The 13535-nt window shown below is 34.3% G+C and overlaps 1 protein-coding gene and 1 non-coding gene across 2 annotated transcripts in view; both read left to right on the top strand.

Annotated features, from left to right (window-relative positions):
* The window catches only part of ABHD17C (abhydrolase domain containing 17C, depalmitoylase), a 73802-nt gene that overhangs the window by 13676 nt on the left and 46591 nt on the right, over positions 1-13535 (top strand). The window lies entirely within an intron of this gene.
* On the top strand, positions 8271-8331 carry MIR7292 (microRNA mir-7292). The gene has a single exon (NR_127495.1). It is a non-coding gene; the product is annotated as a microRNA mir-7292 (primary transcript).

Below are 13535 nucleotides of genomic sequence, written 5' to 3'. Positions count from 1 at the left end.
GTTGCTAATTTTTTAAAGTTTCCCTTATGAATATATTAGGATTCCAGTCATTCCTGATTTCTGTGGCATAGACATAGGGGGAAAATGCAAAGTAGAAAGGAAAGGCAGAGAGAGGGGAAAAACAGAAATAGAATAAAAGAGAAACTAAAGAATCATAACCACGCAGAAAGGAAGACAAGGGTACCAAGGGAGACAAATTACAAAAGACTAAATGTGCTTGTTTTGTATCATTAATTCTTGGTTTTGTATCATTAATTCTTAAACTTCTCTGTTTACTTTCATTGGAAATGAAAAAAATATGAAATAGGATTTTAGCTTTGTGAATGAATGCATAGTATATGTAACTGGATTTAATATTACAAGACTAGAGTTGATAAGCAGGTGGGTCTGAGAATGGAACCTTTAGAGTAGAGCTCTCTCAAGGGTAATATTAATAAGAACTTATTGGGAACTAGTGTTAAACCGTTTGTTAAATTCTTTAATTTGTTGAAGATCAGATCCGATGGTAAAAGGAGAGTAAATATTAAAGGATATGATACCTTCCCAGTGCTTCCTTTTTCTTTCTTTATAGATTTAAATACCATATATTAACACTTTCATTAGTGGGGTTTCAGGGAAATGAAATGAATATGGGGAGAGAGAGTTTTGTAGCTATGTTGAAAGGATCTTTTCTTTGCTTAGATCATTAAAGACCCCAAAGATATGCCATTTTTATAAAGCACTGGGCTAATTTATTTTGGATGAACTTATGTTTTGGAATGTAAATTGTTAACTCTCAATTTTAGAAATGAAAATCAGCATCTTTTACTCATTTTGTAAGTCTTCTCTCTTTATATCTTTTCTAGTCTTGGTTTTTTTGGGAAGGCATAGTTGTTTTTTGACAAGAGCCAGAAACCTGATCCAGAACAGAATCTGGAATGGATGGCCTCTGGGGACAAGAGGGTAAAACCCATGACATCTGGTCATCTTACTCTAATGGGGTTACCTTCAAAAGCTACAGTTAGCTATCTTAAAATTGGCCAAAAAATCTCAGGCATAGCCTTACATTAAAGCAAAAATAAAAATTGCTCCATAATATCATTGGACTCAGACCCATCTCGACTGTTCAAGGATTTGTGATAACCTTTATTGTTAAAATCAATGTTTGATTTACTTGATAATGTTAAATGATGAGCTTACATGAATCATTTCACTCTTCTAACATGAATATCTGTTATTTGCCAAATCATTAACATAAAAGAATCCAATTTAAATATCGTTTACAAAGAATTTTTTAAACCAAAAGAGTTTAGAGAATTCAATAAAAGCATTAGGTATCCTAAATCTTTTCTTTTTGTCCAGTTTAGATTTCTAGCTAGTTATAATGAAATCTTAATTATACTTTGAAAAATACTAAAAAAAATTCTTTAAAATTAGGCACTTTCTAGGTTTTTTGTTCTTAATTATTTGAAACTCCTATAATTGAAATAAAATGAAAATTGGATGAAGCTTATTCCATTTGGTTATCTCATATACAACTAAATGGGAATAATGTTATTAACATATTCTATATTTGTGCTAAAATTAGGCATTTTGTTTCAAAAAGCCCTGCACTTGTTAATTGATCTTTGCATGACCATAAGTATGGTAATGTTGCAGACCTTTTTTCTTCTCTTATTTTAATGCTAAGTTCAAGCTCTAATCAATATTCAGTAGGGCTTTAGGAATTCAAAGATAGACTCTGTACAGAATTCAAATACAGGCTAACTCCAAGAAATGCTATTTCACCCATATCAATCATCATCTATACTACCTGTATACAGTCCTTGACATTCTTTATTCCTCCCACCCTATTCAACCCAAGTTTACCAAAAAATCACCAAAAAACAAGAAAATAAACTAATAGCAAATCCAATTGGACTAAAATCAAATCAAATCTAAATCTTTTTAAAAATGTTCTTTCTTATTGGAGTACCATTTACAGTGAAAGGCACTTGCATGTAAAAAGCATGTAAAGGAATTTTAAAGGATACTTTAAAGGTTGCATTTGAATTTCCTTTTTCTTTTGATTTCCCATAATCTAGTGCTTTCTTTTCCAGTCTTATGCCATACTGACTCTCTAGGGTCTGGTCAAGTTACGCTACTTGTTCACATTACCTACCTTGGATTTTACTTATTCTGTACTGTCACCAGTGCTTTTCCCAATTCCTATGATTCTTTCCTCTTCCCCTTTTTGAATTTTAATACATTAAATTCAACTCAGATGTCACCTTCTCCAACAAGTCTCCCCATATCTTTATAATCAGAGGTGTCCTTGACCTTTCCCCCTAGATTCCATTTAGCACTTCCTACCTCATTAAAGCATTTACCATCCATTATTTTTCATTATATTAGCTTGTGTGTATTAATATCCTCCTAATAAATTATCTCAGGAGGCCAGGGACTATTTCTTATGTAAACATACCTTTCAACACATTCCTAATAACATTCATTGAATTTAGTTTCAAGTTTTCAATCTGAGTCTTGCAAATCTTTTATTTTATGAGAGGGAAGACCGGCCAGCTGTTGCAACTAAAGCTTCCTATGGAGTTTTGATACACTGTTTTTATTGCTAACCCAGAGAAGGTGAATAAAGGTTAGGAAAGAGGAAAATGAGACTTTTAGTTAGAAAAACATATTCATCAACAAAAATGAATGTTACCATCTCAATCAATAAACATTTATTAAATCCTTACTATGTGTAAGGAACAGTACTAAGTGCTGGAGATACAGGAAGAGGCAAAGGACAGTCTTTTTAGTCTTTGCCCTCAAGGAACTTAGCTATATACACAAATGGGTAATAATTAACTGAAGGAAGGCACTAGAATTAAGAAAGGTTGGTAAAGACATCTTTTGAAAGGTAGGATTTTAATGGAGACTTAAAGGAAACCTGGGGAGGCAGTAGTTAAGAGTGGAGGAGTGAGAGCATTTCAGGCTTAGGAAACAGCCAGAGAAAATGCCTGGAGGTAAGAAATGGAATGTTTTGTTAAATGGAACCACCAGGAAACCAGTGTTATTGGATCAGAGTATGTATTGGAGATTATGGTATAATAAGACTAGAAAGGTAGGAAGAAGCTAGCTTATGAAGGACTTTAAATGCCAAAAGGAGGAAGCCAATGGAGTTTATTGAGCTGTGGGGGAGGGAGGCATGACATGATCAGACTTGTATTTTAGGAAAATCAATATAGTGACTGAATGGAGGATGAATTACAGTGGGCAAAGTATTGCAGGCCCACTAGCTGGCTGTGTCCAGGTATGAGCTGATGAGGGTCTTCTTTAGAGTGGTAACAGTGGAAAGGGAGTATATTGGAGAGATGTTGCAAAGGTGAAATTGACAGGCCTTGGCAATAGATTACATATGGAAGTAGAGAGAGTGTGGACTCTAGGATAATTCTTGAGCTTTGATCCTGAGAAACGAGGAGGAGGATGCTGCCCTTTACAGTAATTGGGAAGGTAGGAAGAGAGGTTTATGAGTAAAGATAATGAATTCTTTTTTGATCACACTGAGTTCGAGATAATCTACTAGATAGTTTGATATGTCCAATAGACTTTTGGAGATGGGACATTTGAGATTAGCAGAGAGTTTTGGACAGGGAAGGTGGATTTGAGAATCATCAGCATAGAAAGTGTGAGAGCTAATGAAATTATCCAAGTAAAATAGTAGAGAAAGAGAAACAAAGAGGACTCAGGACAGAACCCTGAGGAACTCCTAAAGTTAGAGTCACTAGCAAAGATACAGAAGTCAGATAGATAGGAAGAAAACCAGAGAGAATAGTGTCCCAAAAACCTAGAGAGAAGAGAGTATCAAGGAGGAAAACATGATCAAAGGTGCCAGCGCCTGCACAGAGGGCAAGGAGCAGGAGGATAGAGAAAAGATCATTGGATTTGGCAACTAAGAGATGATGAGTAATTTTGAGTAGACTAGTTTGGGTGGGGAAAAAAATCATATATGAAACCAAGACTCTATCATGTCCAGGTTAAAAAAAAATTAAATTACATGATAGTTCTAACATTGCCTTGTTTTTGTTATTCTGAACATGTCTATAACATTGATAATGTTATTTTTCATTTATACATCTCCACCCATCTTTTCCCTCACAATTCTTTCCCTCCCCCCAATAAATTGCCTTTAATTATAACAAATACAGTTAAGCAAAAAATAATTCACATACCAGCCATGTCTCAAAATGTCTTTGATTCTATACTCTATCACCTCTCTTTGAAGAGGTATTCTTCTAATGACATCTTTATATTTCATAGTAGTCATCATTAATAAAACATTGGAATGCCTACTGTTTTTAAGTATCTTTGTTAAATATTGAGCAGTATTCCTATTATCCCTGCCAAACTGTAATTGGTGTATGAGATTGTTGACCCAGTGACCCAGGAACCTAGGGACATTTGGGGGAGGTTGCTTTTTTTTTCTTTTTTTCTTGATTAACTGAATTTATTTAAATGGAAGGACTTTTGCTGTTTGTTTTTTTCATCACAGCATAAAAAAGTAAGTTTCTGAATTTAGAACTGAGGGGATATATTATTCTGTTAACATGCCAACTTAAATCTTATAATGCATTTTAGACTTACCTCAATCAATACTGTGTATTGGTTCCAAGGCAGAAGAGTAGTAAGGGCTAAGCAGTGGGGGTTAAGTGACTTGCCCAGGGTCACACAGCTAGGAAGTACCTAAGGCCAGATTTGGATCTAGTACCTCTCCTCTCTAGGCTTGACTCTCAAACCACTGAGCCACCTAGCAGCCCCCAAATCTTGTTCATGTTAAATCACTCCCATTTCATGAAACTTCTTAAATCAAGATGGAATGAAAAAGTATTATCTAGTTATTTTGCATGAAGTGTCTGTTTTTTAGTGATGGTTAAGCAGTGACATTTATAAGATGAAGGGAAGGGAAGTTTGCTTTGAAGGGATGCCCCTTGTAGGGAAATCCCTTCATAAGCAGTTGAATCTTTATTGTAACTTAAGACTTTATAACATGTTCTCTGCCTTAGGGACAATTAGAATAAGAGAGATGTAAGTAACTTGTAGCAAATTCCTCTGCCCATCCAGCCCATAGTAGAGAATTATAGGTCTGACATCTGAGAAGGGAAAGGATTCTCATGCACAATGAAATCTAAGACTTTCCCTTACTATTGATTTCTGTGGTAGAAGAGATGTCTCAAACCCAACATATCCAAAACTGAATTAACTATCTTTTCCTGAAAACATTTTATTCATCCATACTTCTCTGTCAAAAACACCACTGCCCTTTGAGTCTCCCAAGTTTATAACCTTGATATTATCCTTAACTTTTCATTCTCCCTTACTCCATATATCCATTCATTTGCCATATCTTGCTTCTCAGCCCTCACAATATTTTTCTTATCTGATCTCTTTTTCTGCTTACCCAGCTTCTACTTTTTAAGCTCTCATCAGTTCTCACCTAGGTTATTACTTTTTAATTGGTCTTCATGCCTTAATCCCTGACCATTCCAATTCCCCATACACTGTGCTTCTAAAGTATTTTCCTTAAACTACCTGGTCATGTCATCCCTGCTAAATAAACTCCAGTGACTTCTTGTTTCCTGGTAGACAAAATATAAACCCTTCTGCTTAGCTTAAAATTTTTTAAAATTTATCCATCTACAAACATAAATACATGTGTATATACACATATATATTTTAAATAAACCCTTACCTTCTTTCTTACAGTTGATATCAGTTCTAAGGCAGAAGAGCAGTAAGGTTAGACAAATTGTGTTAAGTGTCTTGCCCAGGGTCACATGGCTAGGAAATGTCCAGGTCTAACTTTGGACCCAGATCCTCCCTTCTCCAGGCTTGGAGCTCTATCCATTGAGCCCTGGCTGCCACTCTGCCTAACTTTTTAACTGTTTCCTGCCTGACTCCAACATATCTTTCCAGCCTTATTGAATTTTACTTCCATTCCTAGATTCTATAATCCAGCCAAACTGACCTTTTATTTTATTTGTTCTTCCCACATGATACTCCATCTCCTAACTTGATCCTTTGAACTGCCTGTCCTTTATAACTGTAATGTACAGCCTCCCTACTTTTGCCTTGTAAAGTTCTTTTTCTTTATGATATAGCTTAAGCACCAAACCTCTCACCTGATCCTCTCAACTTGTTATACTCTTCACTCCCAAATGACTATTTATTTGTATTTAATCACTTTTTATTTATGCTGTATTTATATATGCCCTTGATGTCTATCAGTTAAAATGTAAGCTCCTTGTGAATATAGATTGTTTCATTTTTTTATATTTATGTGCTCAGAGCTTAGCAAATAGGTGATATTTTTTTAAAAATGCTTGTTGATTGATTAAAATTTCTAATGCTTGCTAAGAGTTCCTTTAGAGGTCATAGCCCTTAAAAAGGTTAAGACAGTAATCCTTCATATTTTTTTTTTGTCTAAATGTCTATGGTAGTTGGTTCTCAACAGAGCATAAGTTCTTTGAAGCCAAGTTTTTGGCTTTGCATTTCTAGCTCCTCGTACATAGTAGGCACTGAAAATATGCTTTTTGAACAAATGAAAGAATATTGTCTCTTTAGAGTCTAGGTAGTGACAACTGACTATACATTGTGAACTACCTTTGTATGACAATCTAGTCTTTTCCAATTTGGAGCTAATATTTGGAGGTCTAAATGTATGGAGTCTTAAATAGATTTTAAAAATGCTGTTTGTTGGAGATTTCCTTAATTACACATTTGTTGAGTGCCTATGATATATATGTCAATGTAATAGTGTAAAAGGACATTCAAAGGTAGATACAATGTGGTCCCCTACCAACTAAATAGCTTCAGTTTAGGGGAGGAAAGGAAGACATGCATTATTATTTGTATTGTTATTTTTGTAAATGACAATAATACAGAGTAGAATATCATAAATTATAGTTGATAATAAGGAAAATGCTATAGTTTAGTAGATCCTCCTTCATTTGTGAATCTCTGTGTGGCTGGAAATTTTTGGTAAGTTTGGCAATGCATTTTTTCCTTGTAGTTTGAACACTTAGAGCCAAAAATAGACTGACTAGCTCAAGTAGTTGCTATATAGTATTAGCAAGTCATGGAATTTATTCTTTGCATTACCAACATGCTTTTTAGACCCTATGTCAATTTAGTACTCTGATACAGGAGCACTTAGTATTTTCTAGTGATATCAGTACATTACATTTATAAAATACATTTGCTGTTACTCCAGCTTTTGTAATAATCAGTTCCTATATTTGGAATGCATTCCCTTCTCACCTCTCCCTTGTAGAATCCCTTGTGTCAAGATGCAACTCAGGTTTTCTTCCTACATGAAATCCTTCTTGGTCTCCTCCTTACCCCTAATTATTCAGTTCCATCCCTCTCTAAACTACATTGTATTGATTTTGAATCTATTATGTATATGCATGTGTATATGTGTTTCATATATAAGTATACATATATAATAATATCTGGGTACATATGTATATGTATGTATTTGTGTCCCCTGATAGAATGTAAGCTTTTTGAGAGTAGAGACTATTTCTTTTCTGTCTTTGTAGCCCTATCACATGACATAATGCCTGGCATATTGTAGGTGCTTTAAAAAAATTGTTGATTGTAAAACATTGTTCTGTAGAAATACTGGATAGTTAAATATTCTTTCTTTTAAAAATTATTCAGGTTCAGATTTTTCTTATTTTTAGTCAGTATACTTTTATATTTAAATCACAGAAAGTTTTAGAATGTTCATTTCTAGAATTATTTTTTATTGAGAACTTTTATATTTTATGTGATATGTTTATAGCATGTTGAATTATTTCAAAGGGCTTTCAACAGTCATCTAAATATGACTTTTCAAGTCTGGTCAATGGTGAGGAAGCAGAAATTATGTCCATTGTGCCCCATTAGTATATAACCCTTTGATATGGTAGATCACAGTAGAGGGATGTTAGCAGCTTCCACACTTTAGTTCATTATGACAGGCATAACAATGAACTGATTAGACATTCTAAAAGTGATATCATGTGTATAAAATATGAAGATCAATCATAGAATCCCTAGAGTAGTGTGACTCCTTCTGGACCTAAACACAAATATTTGCATTTTTACTAAAGCTACAAAAGAAATAGATTGCGTTGTCCATATCCTGCATTGAATACTGCTATCATCTCATGGCATTCTCCAGGCTAAACAACTGCTGCTGGTGTTAATAAAAAAAAGCATCATGGAGCATAAAGAAAACTACTTCTTTGGGCTTCCCTACTGGAGAGAAGGAAGGGCCTCACTTTCAAGCTTCTATATCCTTGTAGCTGCTAGGAGTTCCTTCCTTCTCCCTCCTGGAAGGGCTATTGGCAACCATTTCAACATGTTTGGGCTCTCCCGTTTCCAGAAGCTACCTACTGGACTCTTTTCTACTATAGAGGCACAGATTTCAGGGGATACCAAATCCGTCTTTTAGGCCTTACCTCTGAAATTCTTCAATACAGAACTATCATCAACAACCAACACAGCCGTATTGATCACCTACAAGGCACTGGTGATAAAACAATAGAAGATATTCATTCCTGCCCTGGAAGAGCTTGTAATCGGTTTGGAGAGACAGGATGTATATATGTATATATATGTATGTGTATATATATTATGTGTATATATATATATGTATGTATATTCCATGACTCACAGCCATACCGCATCGTTAGAAGAATGTTGCTGTTTTTAAAATATATTTCTTATTACATTTTTGCTTTATAGTTAATTGTATTTAATTTCTTCCCCAATTTTACTGTAAACTCCCTTAGGGCAGGAATTTCATCTTATTTCATTGTTGTATCCCTAGAACTTCTTTAGTGCCCCACAACTAGTAATATGGATGCATAATATTTGTTGAGTTGAAGTGTTTAGTGCATGCTTTAAGTCTATTTAAATTCTTATATATGTAGATTTAACTTTAGAAGGTTTTTGCAATACATTTTAAAATATTGATTAATTTTTGTATTCAGATTAATTTTGTAGCTATTTAAGGAAACTGAATCATTTGTTTATCTTCTTTATCTTAGTTGATTAAAGCGAATGTTTGTGAAGTCATAGGAATATAAACCATTTTCAGTTTAGTAAGTCATTCACAATTGTTTTGGGAATATATTTGCTGTGTTATGGTGGTAATGATTATTAAAAGCAAAGAGTTTATATTCTCAACATTTTATTCAGTAGCATTCATTTAAAGCAAATCTCTTTAACTATTGTGACTTCAGTTTTCTCTTCTGTAAAATAGAGAATAGACTAAGTTGAACTCTGGTACCTTCAGGTTGTAACAACTTGGGAATCTGTAATTACTTCAGGAAACTTTTTCAAACAAAAAAAGTGTTAAATTCTTGTAGAATTTAATTGAAAAAGACCTTTTTTGAAGAAGAGATAGGAAAATGTGAAAAGGTGGGAAACTATGGTTTTGGAATAAATAGTTCATATATTGTCACACTTGGTTGATGAGTTTTTTGGTTTTTCTTTGTTGTATGTTGCATGGGTAAGGGAGGAGGAAAAATAGATTTGAAAATGAAGGTGTTAAAAAAAAGTTAAAAAATAGAAAAAGAGCCAGGCCTGGAGACGTGAGGTCCTAGGTTGAAAATCAAATACTTCCAGCTGTGTGACCCTGGGCAAGTCACTTAACCCCCATTGCATAGTCCTTACCACTCTTCTGCCTTAGAATTGATTCTGAGACTGAAGGTAAGGGTTAAAAAAAAAAAAGAGCTAAAGACCCTCCTTGGGGATCTAGAGACTTTTTTTGGGGTACACAAATATACCCACCACACAGACATAATACACATCACAAACACACACTCTGTCTCTTTTTCTCTCTTCTCTTTAGAAGGTTAGCTCCTTGAGAAGAGGAATGATTTCATTCTATTTGTATCTTCCATTCCTCATACAATAAACTAAGAAGAAATAATGGTGATTTTAAGGGTAGGGTTAAAAAAGCCATTCACCAAAAAGCTACAAAAAACATTGAATACTTTTAAATTATGTTTGTCATGAAGACTGTATATTTACAACTTAAACAAATTTCATCTTTACAAAGTTTGTATTCTAAAGAATTTTTTTCACACTGGACAGTTAAAAAGAATGCATTGAATTAGAAACTTATAGAATTAAGTTCTAGTTGTTGCTTCAAGTTCTACTTAGCTACCCAGCCTTGAATAACAAGGACTTTCCACTGGGGTGCTGCCACTAGTGCTACCTCCTTGCTCTCATTCTACATTTCATCTTGTTGTCCCGTGCCATCCACTGTGGCAGTGTGGTGTGATTACTTCTAGGTCATCCCCAGGGACTTGTTGCTGTGGTGTTCTGTCTTCCCCACAACCTTCATGAACATGAATAAGACTCAATGACAATAGGTAACCCCTTTCTAGATAGCTTTATTTGCTATTAAACTGACTGCTGCATCCTGCCCAGCTTCTTACACCCTTCCCTATCCTCCCACCATCTTTAAACAGATTTGCCTCAGTTAAAAGAATTCCTAAATTTGGCTTTCCTTAGTGTTTGATCTTGAGTAAATAACTTAAACTTTCTAGGACTCAGCTCCTTGAAGACTTCCATCAAGGTGGAACTCATTACCTTCTATGGCAGCACAGTCTACCTTTTCAAAATTTTTAATTGCTAAGAAATTTTATCTTACAATGGCCTCTAATTTATTACCTTGGTTCTTATTTTGGTCCCAACCTGTCAAAACTTTCAGGACTCTAACTTTGTTATCCAATATGTTAAATATCTCTTTTAGTTTTGGGTCATTTACACATTTGATTATCATGCTACTGATAACTTCATTCAAGCCTTTCATAAAAGTTGAACTAAATAAAGCTAAGAGAAGATTCCTGGGACATTGTACTTAATACCCATTGATGATTCTTTATATGATCATTCAGCCACGTCAGAAACCACTCCATTTTGTCCACAAGTTTAACATGAGAGGCTTCAAATATTTTGCCAAAAGGCCTGCTGTTCTGCAACATTTCCCCTAAACTATCAGTTCTTCAAACCATGCATGTTCCACATAGCTGCTGTAATACCTAGATGGTGGTGTTTAGAGTGTGGAATTTGGAGTTAGGATGATGTGAATTTGAATCTTGCCTGAGGACATTTGGGCTGTGATTCTGGAAAAAATCACTTCTCTCATGTCTCAGTTTCCTCAAACTGAAATGGAAATTCCCTGTTAGTCCATAGTTATCAAGGCTGGGTAGCTAACTAGAGCTTGAAGCAACAACTAGAACTTATGAAATGGGGATAATGGTAGCACCTATTTTACAAGGTTGTTATGGGGATCAAATGAGTTAGTATATGTAAGGTGCTTTGCAAACTTTAAAGTGCTATATAAATGCCAACCATGATATTACTAATGCATAATTTTGGCCATGTCTACTCCCTATTTTAGAATTAAATAAAAACTCCTTTGTTTAGCATTTAAAATCTTTCATAACCTTGCTCTATCCTACCTTTTGTGACTTAATTCTACAGTAATACACATTGTATACTCTTTTAGCAAAACATTTGAAAAGTCTCTCATGTTTAGTGCATTTCCGTCCTCTCCTCTGGCTTTTAAATCCCTACTTACTTTAAAATCTTAGCTTAGATGGCATCTCTTGTACGAATCCTTACCTGAACTCCTTAACTGCTAGAGCATCTACCCCTCAAAGTTACTATGTATATATTTTATATATGTCTATTTGTACATAATTGATAGAATGCAATTTCCTTGAAAGAACTGTTTAATTTGTCTTTGTATCCCTAGTTTTAAAAACAGCTAAGACTTTTGGGATAGACAGTATTATTTATATTAAAAGGACCTCTTTATTATGTTAGCACTAGGGAATATTTATATATTCATATCCTTGTAGAATTACCTTGATGTTTTTTTTCTTTCATATTTATGTCTTTTATAGTTACAAGTTAAGTTCCTAATATATCACTCTTCTAGTCTGCAATTGACCCTTTGTACAAATATTGAAGAAGAGGAGAAAAAAGACAGTTCAGTAAAACCAGTCATACATATGCCATTTGAGGCAATACTCTACCTCCAGAGCCTCTTACCTAAATCTTCTCTGGAGCTTGGCTTGGTTGTGTTTGTTGTTGGTCTGGTTGTTTTTTATTTCCTTAAAACCCTTACCCTTGTAATCAGTATTGTGTATTAGTTCTAAGGCAGAAGAGTGGTAAGGGCTGGGCAATGGGGATTAAGTGATTTGCCCAGGGTCACATAGCTAGAAAGTGTCTGAAGTCAAATTTGAACCCAGGACCTCCCATCTCTGGGCCTGACTCAATCCACTGAGCCACCTAGCTGTCCCCATCAGCTTGGTTGTTTTAATTAGACAATTTAAAGTTTTATATAGTTGTTTCTGTTTATATCATTGTAGTAATGGATGTAATTTTCCGGATTCTGCTTAATTTTCTCCTTATAAGTTCATTTGAATCATCTATGATTATGATTTTTTATATTGTTTTGCATTGGTAATTTCTCATTATATTAATATGCCATAATTTATTTAGCCACCCCATAATCCATAGGCATTTCCTATGTTTCCAATTCTTTGCTACTCCAAAAGTGTTGCTATGAATATTTTGGCGAAAATGGAACTTCTCTGTCTTTGACTTTTTTGGAGTATATGTCTACCCACCATGACCCTCCTGAGTCTGGGCATTTTTAGCCTCTGCCTTTTTTTCATTTTCTGTTATCCTGTTTGTTCTGATCAGTGATCCTAACCTTTATTTAATTTATTTTGCTCTCAATATGATTAAAAATATCAACAAAGCAGTATTTTTTGGAGGAAAGGTAATATGGGACATATGTTGGACTACAGGAAAGCAGATTCCAAAAAGTCATAGTAAAGACAGAATTAATTCCTTAGCCAGAGTCTCTAAAGAGAATATGCCTCTACAAGGATGTGAGATTCAATTTTTAAAAAATGCAGATAATCTCAATTAGAAAGAAGAGGACTAAAGGCAATAAAGAAATCAGAAAATAGGGAAGCCCTGAAGATTTTTGTCAAGATGAAAGCAATTTTTAGTAAGATTGATCTAACAGCACATGGGAACAAACACTTTGTATATTTTAAAAGATAAGGCTTGGCAAAAAAGACATCTTGGATGTGTATAACTAGAAAAGGAGATGGGTGATAGTGCATTTAGAATGAGAGATAATAATAGATGGATGGCTTCTGTATTACATTGGTATTTGTGATTTACTAAAGAACCAGAGGAGAGAGTCTTTAGCAAATGATGTGGTTCTTTTATGAAAAAGCATCAATAAAAATCCTATAGGAGAAATTGATTTGTATGAATTACTGTTTTTGAAAGGTATCTAAAATATGTCCTTGGAAAAGGGGCATTATCTTATTTTAATCTGATATCCAAAGCCCAAGTATATAAATTGCAGAACAATTCAAAAATTGTTTTATGAGCATATTTAATCATTCAAAACTGTATAGCCCTAGATAAGTTGTGTGAGGCTATCTTTTCCCCAAGAGAAAAAAATAAAGATGCATAAATTAGGG

Source organism: Monodelphis domestica, chromosome 1 (genome assembly GCF_027887165.1).
Source record: "Monodelphis domestica isolate mMonDom1 chromosome 1, mMonDom1.pri, whole genome shotgun sequence".
In the NCBI taxonomy this organism is placed as follows: Eukaryota; Metazoa; Chordata; class Mammalia; order Didelphimorphia; family Didelphidae; genus Monodelphis; species Monodelphis domestica.
Note: the sequence above shows the minus strand (reverse complement) of the source record. Positions and strands in the feature narration are given on the sequence as shown.